The 26596-nt window shown below is 30.4% G+C and overlaps 1 protein-coding gene and 1 long non-coding RNA gene across 5 annotated transcripts in view; one reads left to right on the top strand and one right to left on the bottom strand.

The window, feature by feature from the left end:
- Nucleotides 1–26596, top strand: part of LOC136979060 (uncharacterized) — a 72222-nt gene that overhangs the window by 145 nt on the left and 45481 nt on the right. The window lies entirely within an intron of this gene.
- The window catches only part of LOC136979059 (zinc finger CCCH domain-containing protein 10-like), a 94695-nt gene continuing 90406 nt past the window's right edge, over nt 22308–26596 (bottom strand). For all 4 annotated transcript variants that reach the window (XR_010881329.1, XR_010881331.1, XR_010881330.1 and 1 more), the window contains one exon: nt 22308–22451. The gene's annotated coding sequence lies outside the window, so the exon portion shown is untranslated. The remainder of the gene's footprint in view (nt 22452–26596) is intronic.

Genomic DNA, 26596 nt, shown 5'->3' with positions numbered 1-26596 from the left:
ATACAATTACTGCTCCACTTTGTATCACGATGGTTGCTGCTGAACTGTACTGACAATATATACAGTGAATCGTACATTTTTATCAAGGTCGAAATCATAATTACTTCAAGCGAGTTTGAAATACAATAATTATAGCCTTGTTAGCGCTTTTTAAATAACTTTGTATTTAGTATCCGTTCGTTCGTCTTTTAAGTATTCTGTGAATATATTGATAGTAATGGAAGGTGGATACTTTCGTTACGCTAAATTTAGTCAGAATTTAAATCATTCGGTTCTAAAACCTTGAAAATAAGATAAATTATTTAAAATATATTGTCATTTTTAAATTCTTCGAAATTTTAAAGCAAACTGATTGTAATGAAATGATAAGCAATTAACTGCGCTAAATATTTAAAAACTAACTCGATTGTTTTTTCGCGCTTTGCATATTCATTGTCGTGTTGTTTTCTTTTATTTATGGGTTATCGGGAGGTGGTTTTTTTCTTGTCTACTGGACATTATATATATTAATTATTCAAGGTTGCAATTTAAGAAATGAAATTTCGAACTTTTTACTACAAACAATTTTACAACATAAACTGCGACCTTGAATTACGTTTTACTTACCAAAATAGAAATAATTAATTGAATTATTCTTTAATAATTATTTTTTCGTTGTTTATTAAAATATGTTTATAGTTAATTTAAAAGTATATATATATATATATATATATTTAAAAATACGTAGTTTATATCATCCCCTGAGTATCAATTAAGATTTATTGATTTTGTTATTGTAGCTAGGGAATATTGTTTTCATTTAATTTTCTTTGATACGAATCGAACAGTACTAAAATTTAATGTATTTTAGATATTATTTAATAATCTATATATAACATACATTTACAAATTAATAAGGAGCTTTTAAAATTTTAATTAAATTACTGAATAATTAATTATTAAATTTAGCTAGAAATTAAAATTAATTAAATAAATAATAGGTTCAATGATTATCACCACTATAATGAACGGTGTTTTTTAACGGTAATCGAAGAATGAAAGATTGAATTATGTCTGCTTAATAATGTATTCTACGTAGGCCACTATACAATACTGTAAAGTGGTAATGTACTGTACATTGTGGAGAGCTCTATTCCACTAATTATTCAATTAATTTCAAAAAGCGAAGGAGTATTCTTATTCGTTCATACGATATCGAAAGATTTGTTCACAATTCATTGAATTATATAAATTATTTTTCATTAAAATTTAATTTTTTTTTTTCCTCTGATCTAGCACAGATTATTATTACTATTCATTGAATAATTTGAAAAATACAGTAGTATTTTAAAATTTAAAACAGATATCACCAGACTTGAGCAATCGATAAATCCATAGTGTTTAAGTTTAATGTTTACAACTCTTTTTTTAAAAACAAAAAGTATCACGTGTTGTTTTGCATTTTCATTTTAAAATATACTACCTAACTAAATTTTGCATTTCAAAATAGTTATTTTGCATATCACTTAAGTAAAATAAAATTAAAAGCTATTGAATATTTTTTTTCTTCAAAATATTTTTTAAATTATAAATTCAATAATAATTTAAACATTATTGTTAACTGTTACTGAAATCAATAATTTAAGTAGATTAAAATATCAGTATAAATTCTAATTAAAAGGTAATTATATTAAAGTGTATTTTATAACCTTATTTGATTAACAAATGTCATTTTCATGTTTAAAAATTAAACATGATGACAATTTAATATTTTGTTTATGTTAACGAACTATAAGTTTATGATCTTATCGAAAATACTGTGGACATTGGACGTAGTATTAAATATTTTATAGAATAATTGTTGATGTAATATATATTTAAAATATGCTGTCTTAAAGAAATTTCACTTTTCTAAATTCATTTCGTAGAGTTCAGTTGTGTTAAATAAGTGATTCTGAAAAGAAATCATCATTTTTGGATTCATTCATTGCATCAAAATTGATATTGATCGCGTTCTATTTTATACAGAAAATGACAAGTCAAATATTGTAGACTGGGTTAAAAAATTGAAGTTATTTACCCACTCGTTTTTTTCTATCTTTACATTTTGAAATTTTCATGCCTGTACAGAAAAATTATAAATCATTCTAAAAAATATTTTGCAATTGGATTTCAGCTCATAATTTATTAAAATAGAGATATTGCTTATAAAATTGCATATTACATTATAAGAAGTTTCACAGTTGGTGTATAAAAGTAATATATATATATATATATTAAATTCTCTCCATTTAGAAGTCGCTATCTTGTGAAAATATTGTTTAAAATCCTTTAAAAAGAGAAGAGAAATCAAATTATAAAATTTAGAAACAGTCTTAAAACTTATTAGGTATATTTTCTAAATATAATTTAATGATATAAATAAATGAGTTTACTTCGTTTTCATATGAAGATTTATTTAACTGTTTTGCATATTAAGAAAAATAAACGAAAAAGCGAGATTTTTCATTTTACTTTCTCGGCTGTTATGTATACACGACAAGGGAAAGTGTGGGAATCGTGTCAAATTTGACCCTCCGAGCTTTTTGCAAATCTCACGTTTTGAGACCTCCTGAGCCCAAAATGGCCAAAAAATAGTTCCGTGTGTGTGTGTATGTTGGCGTCTATTTCGTTTAATATTTCGAAGATAAAGTAACAAAATTTGGCACGGTAGCTTGTATGTAAGGGATATTATTGCTATTAAATTTTGGTTGTAAAAGGTCAAGGGAATGGAGAAATAAAGGGTGGTCACGTGTCAAATCTTACGCGGGGTCAGACGTAATGAAGATTTGACCTGTTGTTAGCATTTACAGTGTTTTATAAAACTCATCTCTACCCTCAAAATTAAGTCTTTTGCCATTTTATAATAATTAAAAATATATAAAATTTTTATTACAAAATCTTATAACAGATGGCGCCTTATACAGTTTTAGAGTACCTAGATATCAGAGTAGCGACATACGAGTCATCGCCGCCATGTTCTGTCGACTTTCATCACGTGGTCTATGGGTTTACATTAAGAAATGACGATTTTTTTTAGTTAAATAAAGCATTTTATTCGTAAAAACGCTTTAAAATACAAAAATCGTCATTTCTTAATGTAAACCCATAGACCACGTGATGAAAGTCGTCAGAACATGGCGGCGATGACTCGTATGTCGCTACTCTGATATCTAGGTACTCTAGTTTTAGTTATTTATTTTCATTATTAATAAAAATGCAATTTTTAAAATAAAATCTCATTAAAGCCGGGAAAGTTACGCAACTCGTTGCAAGACTTAAACGGTCTGAAGGCTCCATTTTTTTTTTTTTTTTTTTAAATTATATTGCTTGAAGAACACGCTTCTTATTTTCGCTCAGGCGAGGTCTCATTAGTTCTCATGTCTTATTAACAGATAATTTCATTTGTTTGATAGGCCGATATGCAGTTTTTTATGCTGATTCCAGTACATCTAGCAAAATTTAATTTAGGCCTACTTTAATCAATGGCCTTTTTTAAGACTTTTTGAAAAATAACCCAGTTTGTTTTATATTGCCACCATCGTCATAAATAGTTGCAGTTGGCCGTCATAAACTTGTTTATGACGGCCAACTGTTAAACTTATTTATTTGTATAAAATGCTTAAAGCAATGTAATATAAACATAAAGAAAAGGATATTTTATTTTATTGTCATTTGCATTTGTGAAAAATTTGATTTGTTTCTTAAAACAATTTTATTCTCTGATTTCAGAAACAAGAAAAAGCTGTAGTGGGTTTTAATAAGCAATTGTTTTCATAAAATCTTCATCTGACATTGGTTAATAGTTAATTCACTTTAAGAAGATAAACGTATTGCCATATTACCTTTATTTGCTTTTATTGGAGCACAAAGTTAGACTTTGCGCTCCAATAAACCTAATTTTTTACAGTTCCAAATTTAATGAAATGTTTAATATTGTTTACCCTTATTACTAAGAGACCAAAGTACATTAATAATTTTCATTAAGAGTTATAGATAATTACTGTATAAATGAAAAGTATGAACAGTTATGTGATTAATATTTTCGTGCATCGTAACCAATTAAATAATCAACTTATTCCAAAGTTGTATTTGTTGATAAGGAAAGGTCAAGCGAAGAACTGGAGCAATGTTATAATGTACTTGACTCCATGTGGTTTTGAAATTTGACACCTTCTGGACCCACGAGAATGTGTCATCGAGAAATTTAGCTTGTGTAGTTTCTCACTATACATCAAACCAGACTCGTAGCCAGAATTTTCTTCCGGAGGACTCATTCTTTGAATTTTATTCAGCGAAGGACCTTAACTGCCTCGGCCTTCCGTTCGTGGTTTGCAACTGGCAATAGGTTTCTACCAAAATTCGCACGGGGCTGCTCTTCCTGCCTACGTAACTGCATTAGATATTCAGTTTCATTCAAAAATAAGGAATTAATAGAAATGTTCTAAAATTAATAGGGGAAAAAAGTGATCACGTGACATAGGTGTCGCGCATATCGATACGGTTGTAAACAAGCTGTTCCGTTCGAAGGATAGCTTACTTTATAATAAAGGAAGAACGAAAATATTTTTTAGGAAGGTTAACAACGGTACATTTAAAGGAAGAATTAAAAAAGTACAATGCCAAGTTAGCTGGTAGAAAAGCCGATTTAATAGAAAGGTAAGTTAAAATAATCTACATCTATATTTTTATCGTTAATTATTACATTTATAATTTCAAGTCCTTATAACTATTACATGATAAGGTAACTTACCAGTAGATGAAAGTTTTAAGGATAAGATTTCACAAAATGCACATTTTTTGTCGATAAAAACATTTAAAGATCAGTAAAGTTGTCATTGATTCCTTTCACATTTGTCTAACCAATACATAAGGTCAAAACTTTAATTAAAATAAATTTTTTTTTCCTTTGGAATATGGTCATGTACTGAGCCTGACATATTATAACCAATTTATACCAGTATCTGAAATGTTAACTGTACCAATAGGTTATCACTGTAATTTAGAACAACAATCAACACAAACAAAACTACTTTCTATGAAGTTCTAAGACAATATAAGAGATACATATCTTAATCTTTTACCAAGAGAAAACAATATTCGGAGTATTTAAAATAAATATAATCAAAATGTCTTTTTTATTGGTCACAAGTCTTCTTGTTTCAATAATTTAATGCAATAAGACTAATTTCTTCACCAATAAACTTTTTGTACAAGTGAATTTTTGCCCATTTTCTTTTACTAAATCTGGCATACACTATATATATGCCATATTTAGGTGCTTGTCAATACTGTTCAGTTACCTTATACTGTTTATTTTTATATTATATGTAATATATTAAGGTAAGAATATAATATATAATAATAATTTTTGCCTTTCCTGTCAATGAGACAGAAAAAACTAAATAAAATATTGGTGATCATATGTTAACTAGTTATTAAACTTGTTTACAATAATTTTCAGGTTACTGGCATATGAGAGGAATCAGAAAACTCATAATTTTTCTATATCCTGTGATAGCTCTCCTGAATTCAAACTTCCTGATTCATCTGAATATAAGGATCTCTCTCCAAGTTTACAAATACCAGTTTTGACTATAGAGACAATTGATGCCTACATGCAGATGTCAGATCAAAGAATGCCACTGTCTGCTGTGCAGATGTATTTTAATGAATTCTTATTAATATTGATAATAAGAGGAACAAAAGAGAAACATTTTTTATATTTTAAAGGTAATGTAAAATCTGAATTAACCAAGGGGAACAGATTTACACAGATTTAGTAATTACAGATGATGGGGTTATAGAAAATGCAATATGTGAATGTACAGCAGGTAAAGGGCCTAAAGCGTATTGCAAACATGTATGTGTAACACTATTGGCAATAGAAGAATATGGAAGAACAGGCACATATAAGTGTCACAAAACATGCACACAGGTTCTACAAACATTCCATCAGCCTACCTGCCAACATAAAGGTTCCCCAGTTAAGGCTAGTGAGCTTCCATTTCATTTATTTAAGAAGAAAGGAATGAAAAGAAAATGATTGGAAGACATAAAATTTGACCCCCAGACCATCTGGTAGTACAATCCCTGATTATACAAACTTTGTTATTAATTTGGCAATGAACATGCAAAGTGGTTGTGCAATACCGATATTGTAATTAAGGCAACCAGCAAACATGAGGGCTTTAGAGTCAGATCATGATTGCAAAAGCACAATGTCTGAAATGTGTTTAAGTGCTTTACATGTAACTGAAGCAAGTAGGGAGTACATAAAACATTTGGAAAAAGAGACCAGATTACAATGAAAAAGTGCAGTTTGGAAGAAGGAACATTTGTTGCATTTGACATCTTCAAACTTTGGAAAAGTTTGTAAATTAAAATTAACAAACAGACTAAAATTGTGTGGCTCATTACTGTCAAGTAGGCCAATAAAAAGTAAGGCAATTTCTCACAGCTTAAGATATGAAAAAAAAAAGCAATTGAAACATATTCTTTTGTAAATACTCCTGTGAAAGAATGTGGCATGTTTCTTCATTCAAAATACCCATTCTTAGCTGCAAGTCCAGATGGGCTAGTGGATGATGATAAAATATTAGAAGTTAAATGTCCTTACTCCAGTTTTAAACTTCCTGTGAATGTGCTAAAGATACCATATTTGGAATGTACTGATGACAAAATTACTTTAAAACGGAATCATGATTATTTTCATCAAATCCAAGGACGATTAGCAGTGACAAATAGACAAGTTGCTCATCTGTTTATTTACACAAAAGTGACTTCAAAGTTTGTATCATTCCAAGAGATAATAAATTCATTGCAGACATGATTGAAACACTAATTATGTTTTTCCATGAGCATATTAAGCCAGTTCTTTTTAAAAAAAATGTTTTATAAACATTAAGTTTATAAAATAATTGAGCTAATTGTTATTTTACAATTTGAGTTTATGTAAAATTTTTCTAGATGGTGTATAGTGTGAATTTTTTTAAATAATAAAAAGAGATTTTGTTTTAAAGATTAAAATTCTTTTATTAGCTTACAAGTATTTATTCAACTATAGTACAAATTTTAAAACCACTATATTACTTTGAATTGAAGTTCCACAATGAAGACCTTCCTGTGTATGATAGTATACATTCTTAATCTTAGAATTTATAAACAGACAAAAATTTAAAAATATTATAGATGGAAAACTTAAATTAGGCTAGGGTCTAGAATGGAAAAAAAAATTATATACGGTATTAATAGAGAGCTAGACTAACAGTGAAACAAATTAAGAATCTCTGCCAACAATGCATGGTCTAAAATTGCATAACATAAAACATATAAATATAATTTCACTGCGAAGTTTGGTTACTGTCGGATGCATGTGCTGCTTCAAAATTTTATATGTACAGTACGAGCCATTCCTATAATACGTTCAATATGTATTTTTTTACTAGATATTTTTCTGTCTCGAGATGACAAACTGCTGCTCAGCTGTGCTTTTCCTCTCATAAAAGTGGGTATATTTACCACAACATCTTTAGTAATTAGTTATTCCTGAATGTTAAAACCTCCATCAGCCATTACCCAGTCTTAAAATAATTATTGGATTTTCGTTTAAAGAATTAACAAATCGTACTTTAGAACCGACAACGTATCGCTTAGTCTGTTTACAACCTCGTCGATACTAGCGCCGCGTACGGAGTAGATTTCACTTTTTTCCCCTATTGAAGAACCGAATATTTAAAGTGTGTTGTGAATAATCATTAACAATAAAATTTTACTATTACAATATAAACTAATAAATTTTACTAAATTTTAGCATTTATTCAATAGACTATTAATTTTGGCTATAAAGATTTTATAGCATATACATTTTCACTTGTGATTTTATTTACTTTTTCATCGTTTATTCTTAGTACAGAAATAGAACAAATTTAGAATATTTAAAAATTTTTAAAATATATATTAATTAAAATTTGTTAAAAGTTAATTTAAAAGTCTTGCTATAAGTAACATCTGGACTTGTTTTTTACTCTTTCTACCCTGTGAGCACTAGAAGTCCTTTTTACCAAGCCCATCCAGAATTCAGTGAGGTCCTTAATGGCGCAGCCGGCGCGGTCCAACGTGTCCGAGTCGGACCACCCCCGAAAAATTATTGATATTTTTTGGGGGGCCATTTCCGTTTCTGGGCTCCCACAGCGGTAGGCTGAAACCTTAATCACTCCGCCACTTGGTCCATCCGGACATCTGACAAAAATTATTTTTGTTAACTGCCAGCTTATTTTCTTTCAGTTAACATCTGTATCTCATATAACTAGGAAGCAAAAATTTATATTTCATTAAAGGTTCCAACTAACCGTCGATCATTTTTTTTTTAAATAAAAATTTGAAAATCTTGGTGTTAATCGATTCAGATCCATTGAAGAAGCTTGGGTTTCAAACAATTTTGGTCGGAATCCTCGCTATCAATCAGTTTGTTCTGTTCTGTCAGATACATGTCCATATGTTAGATAAAGAATTTCGATCAGTGTCTATTAAAACGGGTTAAATACTTTAAATACATAACTTAGTTTTGCGAATATCATAGTTTATAAACTAGATCTTTCAACGTAAACCTCAGAAAATAAGTTCTTGGAGTTTTCAGATTTATTTCATCAAGGAGATGGAAAAATAATAACAACAGTCATTAAAGACTGAAAGGCAAAGCGTATTGACGTTATCTAATATTATATGAATTACAGATAAGGTCAATTTATTGACAAGAAAATGCTCTTTCTTGATTAGAATTAACATAAATTTTCCTGTCATCAAGGAGGAAATCTAATACGTAATTCGAATTATCATATTAACTTATTCTGACTTGATCTTCGACATAAAATATCTGCCAGAAAATACAAATACCTTGTTTAAACAAAAAAAAATATTATTAAAGCTATTTTAATAAAATGTCATCACAAGTAATTCCTGATTTACAACACAAACTCAGATTTACAAAAAACTTTCCTCGTAGCAATTCTACGAGAAAAGTTTTTTGTAAATCTCGTAGCAATTCTATGGTTTCTGTAATTAAAATCACTTTATAAGTATAATAACATTCTCTGATTATATATACTTCATTAAGCATATTATTGAGTGGATCTCCATACAAGACAGAAAGTGATTTGTTTGTGATCGAAGTTTAATCCCTACACGTGATTTTTTGCAAATACAACACGGAAGGTCGATGTCGTGACGAAGCCGGAATTTGAAATTCGATCTATGGGCGGAGATATTCCAAGCCAAAGTTCGTCGTGTAAAGTCTATGGACCGATCGCCGGTTGTAAACTGGTCGCGCGCTACATGTCAATCGAGTTTACTTTTGCTGTAATTTACATTGGTCTCGACGACAATTTTTTATTTTCACGACGGAGGCGTTTAACATGCAAGACCTGCGACCGCACATGTGCGTGTTTCAACTGGTTGCTGGAGTTGATAGGCCGTTGGCCGTACATGTGAATATTTTAAACCAGCGGTCGCCAACCTTTCTGGCCACTCTCATGAATTTTTTTAATGATACAAACATCTATAGAATAATGATCATAAAAGTTTTACTTTGTTTTACTTTATTAATATGAAATTCACTTGTTTAATTATAAAGTTTGTTGCTGCTTGTTTGAGATAAGTTTATGGATTCTTGGCTCTTTTTCACGAAGGACGACAATTGCACTCACATTATTTATTGATTTATTGATAAGTCATTTCATGTTTGGTTTTATATTCGAATGAGTGAGAAAAAGCAACCAAGTATTTCTTTCGTAACACTTCGCGTAATCTTGAGTTGATCAATGTCCAACTTTCTCCACGGACCACCAAAATTTTCTCGCGGACCATCAGTGGTTCACGGACCACCGATTTGCCGGCCGCTGTTTCAAACGTTTCTTGACGTTTTTGTTAGTTATGATATTGAACAGGCACGCCTTCCCTCGTGACCTGCGTGTTTTAAACTGCTTTAGACAAAACCTTAGAAGCGTGTCTTACCACATTTGTGTTTTCGTGTGGAGCCGAAACAGAAAAATCTACGCTCGAAGCTCAGTTTCGCTTTCCTAGAAAAATCCTATACTCTGTCTCAACTGACGTAATAGTGACATAGACGACATTACGTCATTAAAAAATCACCGTGATAGGTGAACTACCGAAGAACGCCAATATCCTTATAATATAGTTCCATCAAAGAATTCATTTACAGGAGTCCTTACATTATGAAATTATTCATAATAAGCAACACGATAATGTTTTGTTTATTTAAAAACTAGCGTATGAAACTAAAAATAAGTACAGTACATAGTAATAAAATTTCAAATCATGAGGGAGCGGGAAATTTAATTCTGTTGAGGATTGCTAAACGCAAAGTATTTTATCACTTGCCTTTCTTGTGCTTGGGTTTATCAAGCACAAGAAAGGCAAGTGGTAAAATATATTCTAGTGGTCCAGTTGCAATGACGACGACATCACACCAGGCGTGTAGCTCTGTGTCGAGCGGTTAATAGCACCCCAATTGCAAGTTGCTGTGCATGCAGCCTGACTTCATGCAATCTGTTGCGAATGTCTGGGTGGACACAGATGCACCCGTTGTCGATAAGCGGTTTCGGATGTCACGTGCTGCGGCGAACAAGTTCGAGGCATTTTCTAAAATTCGGAGCCCACCAGTGGCCGAGTGGATAAAATCATTGAACACTGCTTGGTGGTGGGTTCGCGGCTCGTGAACGGGCTGGCCACGTGGAGATTTCCGGGTTTCCTTTACGTTAGTAACACCTAACTAGAGACCAGTTTCTCATAAACCATCTCCCGGAGGCACTCTCCCTCGGCAGATCGCCCATGTGTCACGTTGCCGTACACCAATAAAACCAAAACCAATCAAAAGTTCGGCTGCCGACAATCGTCGCACATCGCTTTTACGGCTCGAGCCGGCTGCTGGTCTTTATAGCCCGAAACGGTACCACATGACCTGATACGTACGAAAAATTAATCATTTGCATATCTCTGTCACCTCTACTGGTCCTGCAATTTTCATGCGGCTAAGAGCATCGCAAAGTGAAATTGCAACATCCCTTCGTGGTGTTGCGATTTCACTTTTGAGGAGTGTAATAGTACCATTTCGACTATACTAATTATATATCGGCAAAGTCTATACAATTTCTATTCACAGCTGAGTGGTGCCCAAACTTTTCCATTAGCGAACCAAATTTTTTCTATGTCATAAATATAGATGAGCCACAAATGTTTTGTATGCCTATACTGTATATGTGGTAAAAGTAGATATATAAAAGTAGGCCTATTTCTACTGGATGTATTAAATACGAACGTGGGCCGGATTTGGCCCGGAAGCCGTAATTGGGACATCACTGACTTAGCTCATTGTACCAAAAACAATGTAGAAACTAAAAATGTTTTATTAAAAATTGGTTGTTTTTATTGCGAAAAATTAATTTAAAAAAAAAGTTTTCCAACTCTTCTTACAACAAGTTTCGCTTTTCGTTTAAACATTTTTATAGATAATTTGCACGAGACAAGTAACATTAAACGTTATATATAAGAATATTACAAGTCATTGAGATGTATAAATACTAAATAGGGAAAGATTTAGAACTGCCAATTGGTTGAATGGTTGAACGATATATTGAATAGTTCATTCAATTGTTTTTAGAAACAATATATAAACTAAATAATAGCTAAGCATGTGTAGCTTTTATAAACATTTAATTAAGTTTTAGCTTTTCAAATATACAATTAAATTAAGCTTGAAATTGAAATCATTGAGTTATTTAAATTAGAATCCGAAATTCATCTAAGTTTATAATTAGAAAAATTTAAACTAAAAATAAATAAAGAATTAAAATCTATACTATGAAAACATTTACACAGGAAAATTATTTCTCAATAAAGTTTAAAATTAAAGCTTAAAGAATTTTACAAAGTATTTTATTTTTCAAAATTTATGTAAATGTTTTCGTATAGATTTTAATTCTTTATTTATTTTTAGTTTAAATTTTTCTAATTATAAACTTAGATGAATTTCGGATTCTAATTTAAATAACTCAATGATTTCAATTTCAAGCTTAATTTAATTGTATATTTGAAAAGCTAAAACTTAATTAAATGTTTATAAAAGCTACACATGCTTAGCTATTATTTAGTTTATATATTGTTTCTAAAAACAATTGAATGAACTATTCAAAAAAAGAAAACTTTAAACATATGCTATCTTTAAAGTTAGGTTTTTATAAAAAATTTAATATTCTCAATTTCAATAATTAAAAATTTTTCTATTTATTCATGTTTCTATTTTAATTAATTTCTTTCTCAATAATTGAGCTGCAATTTGAAAAAATTGTAGACCTATCAATTCCCACTGTCGTCCGTCCGTCTGTCTTTTCTTAATCACGAGAACAGAGTTAGCTAGATGAAATCCGAGACCAGATATGAAAACCGTAAGGGCAGGAGGTCCCGATTAACTATATACAAACTTCCGATTAAAAACCTGAAGATACGTTATTTCAATTCAAAACTTTTCCTCTGAAATCAGCTAATAAATGACCGGCACGACTCTATTGTTAAAGGAAAAGTATAATGAGCAAGAGCAAGCCACTAATTTGAGATATTTTAAATGAAATAAATTAAAAATATGATTAAAAAGCGAAGCCCGGCATTTTGACGATGTCATAATAAATAATTGCTCGTTTTAAGTTAGTCACGATTTAATTGCGATAAGTTTGAAATATATTTTACTAGTAAAAGCTGACATTTAACCAATTTTTACTGCAGTAAGCATATGTAAGCAACTTTAAACGTGAAAAATATATTAAAAATTATATGCATAAAGTATAATTGTGTAATAAAATAAATATACAGTGCAATTATTTTCTTTGGTTAAATCATTTTAAATGTAAATAAGCAACTTAACTACCAGATTTAAATCTTTAAAATATTATTTTGGCTTTTATTAACCAGGAAAAACTGATTTAAATCAAATTGCGCCTTAACAATAGCCACATTAAAATGAAACAACGCTTGCAACTACATGAATGAATAGAATTTCTAAGAAATTGAGGAAAGATTTGGTTCGAGGAAAACACTCGTAGTAATGATTAAGTAAAAATGTGGCTGTAATAATAATTTAAATAAGCTAAATGCTAAGTTTAAAAAGAAAAATAGATCCTCCAGAAGTTGGCAACTTCAAAATTGTCCCTAATATACTTCTAATTAGTACTGCTTAATCTATGGGTCCTAGGTGAAAAATCCCTGTTAGTTATAATTTACAGTTTATTATGTTGTTTTTAATTTTAATTTTAAATCAATAACAATGAATGCATTTTTATGGAATATTTTTTTGTTTTTGTTTTTGGTGAGCACTTCATGCAATTATTTTTATAATTTTTCCGAATGCCCCTAGATGGCAGTAGCCAAGTGAAAATTAAAATACAGTGGACCTTCGTTATAGCGCTGCTCACTATACCGCGCACTCGGTTATAGCGCGGGCGATGTTCGCGACGCGATAAGCTCAAACACGGACGGCCGGATGGCCGAGCGGTCAAGGTGGCAGCCTACCGCTCTGGGGGACCCGGGATCGAATCCGAACGGGTCGAAAATCCCCAGGAATTTTTCGGGGGGTGGTCCGTTCGGATATGTCGGGCCCCGTCCCTCACCACCCGGTCGCCCCATTGTGGGCCTGGCCGAACCCATAATGGGCCTTCTAAAAGAGGCCCTCTTAGTGCCCACAGGGCGGAAAGAGTTAAAAAAAAAAAAGCTCAAACACGTTTATACAGACAGGTCCGTGCAGTGTTAGTGAGTAGCGCATTTTATTGTTACTGCGTATTGAGTAATTGTGTACATATTGAGTTTCTGCGTGTATTTTGAATAGTGTTTAATTATTATATGCATAATGAGTAAAAGAAAAGCTTACAGTGTGAAAGAAAAGCTTGACATTATTGCTAAAGTAAAGAGGTGAATCGCGTTACACCGCGCCGCTCGGTATAACGCGGGTGTTGTTTCCCGCCCGACATGCGCGTTATATCGGGGGTCCACTGTAGTCACAAAAATAGCTATCTCTCTTGTCATCAGCACAGCCTACAATAAAAACAGCCTAGTCATCACGTGTGTCGATGATTGAGGCGGTTTGCAAGTTTTTTTCACTAGGAGCGCTGATGACCGGACTATTCTAGAGCCCTATATAAACATAAAATAGACTTGATGGGTATAAAACTACAAAATGTTTTTCTTGGTCATTTCACTAGTTTAAAAGCTGGAATAATATTCAGAGGCTATTGACTATATATTATGCTTAGTTTTTGTCAATTATATTAAAAAATATTTTCGTAAAATAGTTTTACTTGCAGTAAACATGGGGTAGCCACAACTGGACACAGATGGGATAGGCATGGTCAAAACTGCTGAGTTTTGCAATACAGTATTTTAAAAAATTCTAAATTTTCGTTTATAAAATGTTAAAATTAATAAAAATTAATGTAATAAAGTGAAAGAGAACATGTTTTCTAAAATTATTTTTACTATGTTTCATTGGTTTAAAAAATTGTAAAAATATAAAAATATTTTGAAGTTGAAATTTGTCTTAATGTGGCCACAACAAGTGCAGGTCATCTACCCTATTAATTATTATTATTAAATTGCATTTAACCGTCTAGATCAGTGGTTCTTAACCTGTTTATTGGTCAACACCTCCTTGAATCTGGAAATAAGCTCTTGCACCTCTCTTAAAAAATGTGTGTATATTTTTTTATTTAAGAAAAAACATTTATTGCATAAACAAATGCCATGTTTATTTACAATATATATTACTATATAACGTAAAAAGCAATATTTAAATTTTAATGACTAGGTGGTTGTTGTTTATTCATAATAATTCTATTAAAACGAGGCTCTTTTTTGAGAGAGCCACGCATAAGTCATCAGATGCATTTAAGCGATTTCTGGCTTTTGTTTTGATGTGCAAAAGTGCTGAAAATCCCATTTCACAATGGTAGGTGGTGGCAAATGGTAAAAGTGTCTCTAGTGCTGCTTTTACTAGTTGTGGATAAGCTTCTAACTGTTTACACCAGAACTGTTCTAAGTCTAGTTTTTCAAATTCCATTTCCATACGTGCATTAGCTTTTAAAAAAAAAAAAAAAAAAATTTGAAATTTTTCTCGCACCCCTGGAAATGCTCTCTCGCACCCGAGGGTGCACACACAGGTTAAGAACTACTGGTCTAGATGATAAATTCTATTGTTTTAAACTGTTCTGCGGATCTCCGGGCAAAATCTTAATTAAAAAAAAAATTAATAATTAGCTATATCCTAAGTTTGACTTACAGTTTTGTTTTACGTTCATCGTTCGGATAAATTGAAAACTATAGATTTCCCGCGAACGTCTGGAGTCCACCCACATTAAGTGTGGAGTACTTGAAACCGTCGATTTTTTAACACTCGACATGACCAAATTTGGGAAGACTGATCTTCACCAACGATTTAGATTGTTGACCCAGAAATGATGTCATCCGCATATGTTTTTACATTTGACACTGATAAGGCGTTTCGAAGGGAAGTACTACAGTATTTCCGACGGATGCTCATTGTATAATTCTTTTTTCGTTTTATCTTTTCTAAGTGTAAATTGTATCTCCTAAAGTGTAAAATCTAAGTTTAGTTAATAAAATTTCGACGAATACAATAACCAGACAGCTAAGATAAGCTTAGGCAAGTAATTTGGATCCTTACAACAATAAATTTTAAAATGTCAGCTCATATTTTGTTGAAACCGTTTCATAAATGACAAAAATGCATCGATTCACAATTTCGTTTATTATATCTAAAATGAAAGAAGCCATTTTTTATTTTATTTTTCTTGATTTTACTGTTGTGATATAAGCAGGGAGTCACATGACCGTCAAAAGTTTACACAACAGCGCTGAGTTGGCACTTACATGTCAATTTTCCCCACCAGATTCTTATCAAAACGGTGATGATGATCTAATTTCTCACCCGGCGCGTTCTTCCGTCGGATTTGTTACAGTTTCCGACAAATTAGAAGTTCCGTCAAATGCGTAAATTCGCGGCTTTCACACTGTTATGTAAATACTATTTTGACGACATTCCTGACGGAAGTTTAGCCACGGAGAGGATTAAAACTTGTTCATTTTCAGAAGATAATGTGGCAAATTCTATACGTAGGACTATTTTATAATGTATTACTTTGCGCTTTGGAGGATTGAAAATAATATACTTCGAAGTATATTATTTCTACACTTATTATCAAACTTAACATGAAAACTGTTCATTATCTTATATGTAAAGTGAAATTGATAAATGCTTGTTCAACGGTTTAAAATTCATCGCAGAATACAATATTATGATTATAATTTTATACGTATATAAAATAGATATACTTGATTAATAAGTAACGGTGAAATGTTTTTTTAAATAACTAATTGAAAAAATTTGTGTATTCATCAACTATTGTGTTGTTATCCTGTTTTTATTTTAAAAACTGAAAAATTCTGTAGGTCCCTGCTTATTAATCGTTAGTTTATTTGAATTCAACAAATTGGTATTAACACCCAATTACGATTGGTTTTGTTTTATGCGGGTTTGACGGTCTGATGGTCCGATGGCCGAGATTGAATCTGGGAGTCGAAAATCCCCAGGAATTTTTTATGGACGGTCCATCACGAATAAATCTGGTCCCGTCTCATAATGGGACGTTCGGGTGGTGAAGACCCGGCCGTTCTATTGTGGGCCCGATCGAACCGACTATGTGCTTAATAAAATAACTCTCTTATTACCCATAGGGCAGAAATGGTAAAAAGAAAAAAAAACACCGGCAGGATGACTAGCAGTGGTAAATTTGCATGCACGACGGCTGAAAGCGTCCTGCATTAGCACTCTGACATAAAATCACTGACCACTAGTTTCGCGCATAAAACCAGTGGTATCGGTTTCGCGTATGGCCAACGGGCTGCCGCGTGGAGTTTTTTGGATTTCATTCAGTTTCCCATAAAAAGTCCTCTCTCGAGAGACCTGAGGTCCGTTGGCAGAGTGCATAGATGTTGAGTTGCCTTATCACATCCGTTTATCCATCCTTCTTAAAAATATTAACTTCTATAATCAAATTTTCAAGAAACTTTATTAATGGTTTTCTTAATCTCATGTTCAAATGACATAGGAATTTCATATTTTTGTCTTTATTGAAATTTAGTTGCATATTGAATAACAACTATTTGTCGAGATAAGAAGAAAAGTTTAACTAATTAATGAATTTTTAAAAGTTTATTCATATTCACACAGAATTGTTCATATAATATGTAGACCTATATAATTTCAGTTTTGTAAGATCTAGAAGGGAGGTGTCTAAAGTTACTCTAATTTGCATAAAGTATTATTCATAAGCTTTGCGTTCATAATACGTTTAATTTTAATTACAGATTTATTTTTATATTTATTTTAAGTAATTAAACTAATCAATACATTGAATTTCTTCCTAAATTACATTTTTGCGAAGAGTTTATAAAAGTCGTCATTGATTGTTACTTTCCCTGGCTCTTATATATAACAGAAGGAAAATCGCAATCGGTCAAAAAGTGACCCCGGCGAGATTTTTATATTTTTGGACTCGGGACCTAGGTAGTGGCGGCTTCCGTGTCAATCGGGACACGGTGGTGTCATTCCTGACAGGGCATCGAAGAGGTGCCGACCCTCCGGTCACATATGGACCAATATGAATGAGGAACTGAAGCCAAACCACACTGTGACTTTCCGTGGCCCCAAGGGCTCATACAAATGAGAGGTCTCAGAAACACAAATACAATTTTGTGTATTGACAATGCCATTCAGATAAAACGTGCTTTATTGCTCCATAGGATGTTCCAAGGCCATCATCAACTTCTATCCGAGCTATGAACAGGTGGGGAAAAGGCAGGTGCATTTCCGGATTCTCTAAAACTTCTTGTTGGACATGGCTAATCTTGCTGCCTGTGCAGGCAAATTGAATGTGGCTATCTAGTTAGGCCATATTAAATTTTCCTGTCCCCTGATGGCAAAAATTTGAAGTAAAAAGTTTTATTACAGAAATTAATATCTAATGGTATGTATACCAATTTTGGTTGTATTGGCCAAACAGATTTTGTACAATCGAACTCGAAATACCTCTGCTTTAATTATTGCCACACGGTATATTAACGTTATGTAAAGAAGGAAGATGTTATCTACATGTCACGTGGACTCCATTTTCTGCCAAAAACTTGAAACTTGTTAGATTGAAAGTTTTATTATTCGCCGTATCAAATATTCATTTCGATTACGAAAAGAAATTCAGTCTTATCACTCATCGTATCAAATAATCTAACTCTTGTATTCCTCCCATAATTCTTCACGTTACTTATCTACACGGGCGTATAAGCGTCAACGTTCTTCCAGCGAGCCAAACTTCAAAAGTGCAAATTAAACGATCATTTTTCATCTTCATCGAATCTCGAAAACATCCTTCATTTTTAGAGGATAGATTTTTCCGAAATTGAATAAGTTTGCTGCAAGGATAATGCGTTGTCTGATTTGCATAAAGAACACGAGGAACGTGTCGCGAACCCAAGCAAAATTGGAAGAAGAGTTTCCTAGTTTTAAGAATAAAGTTCAAAGTAAGCTTAATTAATGTTAATCTCTTTCATTTAGTTAGTCTTGTGAACGACTTAAGAAATTCAATATTATAATTTCGGGATTAGGAATTAACAATGAAAACACGCAGTAGCGCAACCAGATCCGATGTAAAGCGAACCTAAGTTAAAATTTAATGTAAATCGCTACAAATTTTAATAAATTTTCGCCTTTAATACTTGGTAATTTATGTTTGTTATAATCCATTATTCTTATATTTAACATTTTTATTAATTTCATCATTAAAAAGAGAATGCCTCCTTTAGGTTGTGCCAGTAAAATCGCGTCCGTTGCTCTCGGTCACTTTTTAAGAGGGGTAATAATTTAATCCCAATAGAGAAAATTTTAAAGCTAAATAGACTAAACATGTTTTTAGTATCTTCCAGTTAAAAAATTCTAAAAGGTTTATATTTTATGCAACTTTTCGAAATTTTTAAAGTACCCTTCAAAATGTAATAAAATCTTCGTAGATTTGTGTTGGCATTCAAGATTGAGATTGAAAAAAATCTTATAATGTATTTCCGAAAGTATAAAGCAAAAAAGAAAAAAAAACTTAAAGCCGACTTATAGAATAAAAAGTGACTTAATTTGGAATCAAACTGGTAAAATTGGACTTTTTACTTGGGGAAAAAGACCTTTTGTCGCATTTATTTAACGACAATTTACTTATTACTATACCTATTAAAAAGTTTTCCCGTAATTGTCAAAAAACGTTACTTCGTTAATTTTCTTTCCTCCTATGATATAATAGGGTTGACTAAAACTAAAACGGATGTGATAAGGCATTTCCAGGGATGCGAGTGGAAACGATGTGTTTTTAACCTTCAGATGTGTAATACTACATTTTAAGTTGTCTTATGCTATATTGTAACTATTGTACTGTGTAATCTCAGATCTCACGATAAACTGACTTTGAGAATACACAGTACTCTGTCTTGATGTCCGAGTTATTGTCAGAGGTATTTAGGGAGCGAAAAACATTTGAATACAATTTTAAGAGAATGCGAGACCGTATTTTGAGTTTCAAAAGCCGATCACTACAAAGATTAATTAAGAAACACTGGTCTAGACCAACTGTTCCCACGTAACCGTCTAGTTCAGCGTTCTCAACCTTGAGGGTCGCGAAACAATAATGAAGTCATTTTATTCGAAAAAAGTATTTATTATAAACTTATAAACATTTTATTTACAATAAGTACACATGTAAAAAAAAAGAAATTAATGTGATGGTTGCATTTGTTTACATTTATAATTACAGTCAAAATTCAATTAGTAATAGTAAGGCTTACGGCCTGGTAGGTAAGGCCTGTTATTATTCCTTTCGGTGGGGTCGCGAAATATTAATTTTATTTATATTTAGTTCCGCGACCTCCCAAATAGTAAAAAAGTTGAGAATCGCTGGTCTAGTTTAACGGTTCCACTCGAATCAGTCCCAGCAGCGGAATTGGATCTACAACACTTAATTGAGTGCAGCGCCATCTACTAGGTAAGAGTACATACATATAACAAATCGAATGAGCGAAGGTCAAACGTATCTCCATATTAAATTAAAGAAAGAAAAGAAGGTCAAACATATTAAACAAGTTTCAGGTTTTTCTTGACCTATGTAAAATATGCAAGTAACAAAACTAAATTTTACAAGAGGAACAAAAAAACTCGCATTTCAAAGAAACATTCTGTTCAATATCAATCTTCAGACAGACTCTTCACAAATCAATTTAAACATTATTTTGCACTGCATTTTTAGAGTACAAAGCCAATGAAATCCAACAGTTTCATGCCATAACCTTGCAATGGGCGTAGGTAACGCTTACGTAAGTTTTGCAGCACAAGGACAATTTGACGATTTAAGTTGCTATTTTGAGATTTATTAATAACAAGTTTTTTCATCATCTTAGATTCAGTTAAACCACTCCTAGATTTTTTTCAGAGAAGTTATATACAATAGTTATTTGTGTGTCAAGGGCGAAAATAGTTTTTCGGAGAGGTGCATGTTAAATTATTCAGGCAATAAAACAAATTTAAATGCAAAGAGAATTAAGTAAATAATATTTTAATAAATATAGGTTACTCATGTTATATTCATATGCCATGTTTTTTCATAGTTCCTTTCATAAGAAAAAATTATAAATGGTGTGGCTATTTCTAATGTGAAAAGTAAGAAAAAGAAGAAACTTTTTGGCCTCTAATTAGTCATTAAAATTATTGTTTTTGATAAGATTACTTCCATTTAATACAAAATCATTTTTTAGGTTGTTATAATGGATTAAATGGAAGTAATTATATATAATTTTAAGTTTTTAAAAAATTTATATATATAATATAAATTTATATAAATATATATATATAAATTTTTTAAAACTTTTTTGTAAATTGCTGGGAAAGGAGGATAGGATACACTGAAATCTTTCTGATATGCTTTGCATTTAATTAAGTTTTCTTTGACTTTGCTTTAAGATGGTATCACTCGTGTAAGATTATAGTCTTGATTCGCTTCTGGTTTTGACCATCTTCCAGTGGTCTGCTGAAAGCCGAAGTTTTAGAAAAACTAGGATAATGTATGACCATCATCGGGTCATTTGTATCTAAAGCTATAAATGTTTAAAAAGTTTTAAAACTGCATATTAATTAGCAATTTAAACAAAGATGAAGTGTTGACAATAAGAATATTAACTCCAATTAACAGTGTTAGAATTGGTATAAAGCTGACTTAATAAAGGGAATGATTTTACCTGGAGTTACATAAGGGAAAGCATGCATAACCGAGAATGTGCACAATATAAATACAGTATAATTCCAAAAGATTCATTCTTAAAAGCGTAATAACCAACTTAAAAACAATTTTTTGATTTATTATGTCATTTATGTCAATAAAAAAAAAATATTTTATATTTAAGGTAAAGTTAGAATATATAGCAAAGACGAACAGGTATTCTGCTGACAAAATTTCTTTAAAAAATCGACTGGAAGTTAAATCATGATCACATTGTGTATTTTTTTTATATTAATGTTCTGACATTCAAATTATTTGCAAATTAATAACATAATTTGGATGATGTTATGTCAAGAGAAGGAAACATTGATTGTGTCTCCAGTTTATAATTTAAATTTTAAACAAGATGAGTAAGAATAAAGATTAAAAAGAACTCATGCCTTGGTGTATAACCTTTACCAAAAATAGTTTTCACTTTATTGAAAAGTTATTGTTTAACTTGTATTTACTTATTTTGACATTAATACTGAATTCACCCAGAATTTTATAAACTAGATCATATCCTATGATAAAAATTTTTCCGTTTTTTTTTTCTGGAAAACTAAGATAAACTTTTTTCAAATGGCTTTGGACAGTATATTTGATTGATAGATAATTTATTTCATTTTACGTTGATTTTTTTTTTCCTTCTCTCTCTTTTTCTAATGAATCAAAGATTAAAATTTTTCTTACTCAAAGAATAATTTTCATTGTGTACAGAAATGATATTGGATATCTTAATTAATGTATATATAGTAGATGTATATGAATCTACTTACATGTTTATTTCTGGGATTAGAATTAGTGATGTTTAAATGTAAGGATTCTATCAAATGATGTCTGTAATTTTCATTTATAAACAACAAAATAACTACAGTATTTAATATCTAAAACTATATAACAAAATTTTTGATGATAAATGTATTCAACTTTTGGTAGTCAGGTATATCATGATTTCAGAGTTCATTCATGACTCAAATTATATCACAGCTTAAAATGAATAAATGATACCTGTAAAAGAAAAATTATAATTAATTATAATCATTATATTAACTACAATAAATTACTACTATTTCAAATCATAAAGAAATTGTCTTGAGGTATGCAAAGATGGATCTAGGAGCAAATCTTGTGGCAGTTTTTAATTCATGTATAGAATTCATGTAATGAAATAACTACTTTACATAAATAATATATAAAAAGTATTTTGTTTTTCTTATTGCTTTAATAAATAATACAGTAGAACCTCTATTATCCGGACTAATTGGGGATGAAGGTAGTCCAGATAAGGAAAAATCTGGATAATCGAAAAAAATAATAATTGACAGTGCATATAGTATGAATAATTTTTATTTGTCTAGATTTACATATAGCTTCAATATTAAATTATTTTTTATTAAGAAATTCAATTAACGATTTTTGTTTAAAGCTAGCTGTTCTTTTTGAAGCTGCTAAATCGCAAATACTTTTAAGACATATAAGTTGTCCTACGTTACACTCTTCTTAGCTCTCAAACCACTTCATGGCGAGATCTAAGCACTGAAAAGCTTCAGAATATGTAGGACCAATATCTCTTACTTCGCAAATCTCTTCGTCTTCTCGATCTTGTTCATCTGAAGCAGATATTTCTTTAATTATTTCCTCATCATTCAAAATTTGGAATCCAGGATCGTTTGCATCGCAATTTAACCACTCGGTTACATCTTCTTCGTCACATTCGGCACATATTGAAATTTGTGCTATTGCTTCCGCAATGTCTCCTATACCACTTTCTACTGTTACTGGAATTTACTAATTGTCTTTTCAAAATTTTGTTCCATGCATTCCATCACGTACGTACATAAACAGTGTCGCAATTTGCCAAGTGCAAATCAGCAAATTCGTACAATTTTTGTTTATTTTGAACAATCCGGATAATCGAAAATCCGGATAATAGAGGTCCGGATAATCGAGGTTCTACTGTATAAGCATTATTGATTTTTTTATTTATTATAAGAAATTATTGATTTTGTTACAATTTTATATATTAATATTTTTACTATTTTAAAGAAATAAATGTTTGCGCTTTCTAATAATTTTTATTGCCATCACCATCACCTCCTAGATTCAGATCTCCTTTGATAAAAGAAACATTTCCACAGAGCATACTATCCAGTAGAGAAGCAGAGAGATAATTCATTATATTATTACTATTTCATGAAACTTCTGTTAAGGTGTGTGTATGGACTAATGACATCAATTACATTTAAATATCAATTTGTAATAATTTTTTTTTATAACAAAAATCTTAAAAATGAAAATTTTTTAAAATAATGACAGAAAAAACAATTTGATTAAAGCTTATCTTTGAAAATGCATTTTAGTAAGCATTTTATTTACACTTTAATCAAATGCTTTTAATTAATATTTTGCATGTTTAGACAAAGAAGTTTTTTATTTTGTGAACAAATTAAAATTGTTAAGTATTTATTAAAGAATTTCTATAAAATTGAATAAAGGAAAGGTTTTCTTTTTTTTTTTTTTATGAGGAGGAAAATTAAATATAAAGATAAAACAATTAATATTAAAAATTCTGAACCATTTACTACATAAAACTTGAAATTACAAGTTGAAATAACATATAAAAATAACAGAAGTATAACGCAATAAAAAATAAAACAAGAATGTGAATAAATTTCTAAATTAAGAATAAAAAATGCAAAAATAAGTCTCTGCATCTGATATTTAGTAAAAAAACAATTTATTGGAGAAAAATTAGAAATAAATAATGTTAAAGCTTCAAATTCTACTGAAATTCATATTTCTTATTATTTTGCTGTTTTCTAACTTTATTTTACTGTTTCATAAAATTCATAAAACCTGGCACCTTCAGTACTACTGTTTCATTTTATATTTTTCTGTTATACAATTGATTTAAAATAACTTAAGCATTGTCTTTTGCTAAATAAAGTACACTTTTAACTATTAAGGTAATAATATCCTGAAAAGTTTTCATTTTACTTTAATTAAGTGTCAAAATGTAATGACATCATTTCCATTTTTTTTAAGTATATCCAGTAAAGAAATTGTGATTAGTAAACAAATTCAAACAGTTCATCTAAAAATAGGTATGATTTAAAAATAAGATAGATTCAATAAATGAATTTTTTTGAAAAATCATCAAGATTATGAATATCTTAGCAAGTGCTCAAAATTTTCCCCTGTAAGCATCTTACTGTTGACTGTCAAACATGTTCAAATACATCAAGTGAATTGTGAATTTTTTTTCACAACTTTCAACTATTGCTTAGAACTCGTGTATTAGTAATTCGAATAACATAAACCATAGATCTTATATATCCTACTCATACACACCGGGGTGTATATTAGATAAATACAACACTTACTTCGAAAAGGTGTTCGGAAAACGTTTGTTGATTTTGATTTTGTTTATTTTCACACTGGTCACAGGCTCAAGTAAGTGTTGTATTTACCCATAGATCTTACGTTCCTCATAATAAAAATCTAGAGGATTTAAAGGCCAAGTTACTGGTCTTCCTTTTCCATCAGATTGTGATAAGTAAACAAATTTAATTACTGATAAGTTACATAGACAAAAAAACAGAAATGAGATAACTACATTTTGACACTTAGAATGCTTAATTAAGAAGTTATTATGTGCTGTAAGCTATAACTTCTAAATATTAAAAACACCATTCTCGCTTTTCTAGCAATAACTGAAAATAGTTGGTTCGTTTAATTAAAAGTTGTTAGAAAAAGTGAGAGAGGTGTTTTTAATATTATATTACTATTTGTTAATCAAGCTTCAAATTGAAAAAGGATTTTGATTTTTCACATTTTCTCCATCTATAAGCCTAAGAAATTTAGCCAAACATTTCTGAAATACCATGTGTATTTTTATTTTCTTTTTGTATGTAATCAGTGTTGTAATGTAAGAATACAATATCAAACACATTAATGAACATTATCTCTAGTGTAATAATAGTCATTTTACACTTTATTTTGATTGCAAGGCAAAAATAATTTTGTACTGTTTACATAAGTAAAGCATAAATCTGGGTATTCTTTATATATAAGCAGTACATTTTTATAATTTCAAAAAGAAATATTAAACGTTTGACAAAGATTATCTCCAACTTTTTTGTGAGCTGAATATGTTAGAAAGATTTGTGTGTGAAGTTTTTGAAGGAAATTGTGAAAATTACATCATTGTATACAATGAAAGAGACAGGGTTGAGGCATTTTCTGCTTATTTTAGTGGTATTAATTTATTCACAACACTAATAAATAGGTTTGTACAAACAAATTTGTATCAAATTAGAAAAGTTTTTGTTATTTCTTCAAGGTTGGGGTCATAAATTAAAGGGGAGAAGGTTTGCCAAAAGTACAGTACCTAATGTACAGAACAGGGAGGAAGGACTCAAAATTGTAAGATTGAATTCTTAAAATGTAGAAAAGGCTATAATTCATATGTATATGTAATATCTTATTATAAAATATAGAATATATATATCTCAAATGGTTTTAAATAATATAGAAAATAATTTCTGGAAGTAATTGCTCATAGGAGAAACTTAAATCTACACATTTTTACAAGTTTTTAAATACTAACCTGTTTTAGATAACAACAGTCATTATATGAATAAATATGTTAGGGAGCATCTTTGTATGTAATCAGCTTGTTATTACTGTATTCTTGTGGGAAAAAAAAGGCATAATTTAAGCTCTTGATTTCAGAAATACTGTAAGTGACTATCCAGTGCAAATTTTCTAAAGGAAAAAGTTTTTAATTACTTTGAAACATTTCTTTCTTAAAATTTAATCATACAAAATCATTTATAAAGCTGAAAAATGCAGCTAAGTATGAAAAAATATATATTTATGCTTATTAATTAAATTTTGTTTATTTTATTACATTTGAGTAAGTAATATAAATATATCATCAAAATATTTACAAATATAAAGATTCTTTCAAACAATGATAAAATGTACTGCAGGCATCTAGTATTGATAGTGAAATTTGTGTCACTGATACAGTGGTACCTTGGTATACATCTGCTTTAGAATACATCGAATTCGGAATATGTCCTGTTTGGACGAAACAAATTTTGCTCAGTATACAACTTAATTCAATTATACACACCATCCATGAACAA

Source organism: Centruroides vittatus, unplaced genomic scaffold (assembly GCF_030686945.1).
Source record: "Centruroides vittatus isolate TY-2023 unplaced genomic scaffold, ASM3068694v2 contig_575, whole genome shotgun sequence".
NCBI lineage: Eukaryota > Metazoa > Arthropoda > Arachnida > Scorpiones > Buthidae > Centruroides > Centruroides vittatus.
Note: the sequence above shows the minus strand (reverse complement) of the source record. Positions and strands in the feature narration are given on the sequence as shown.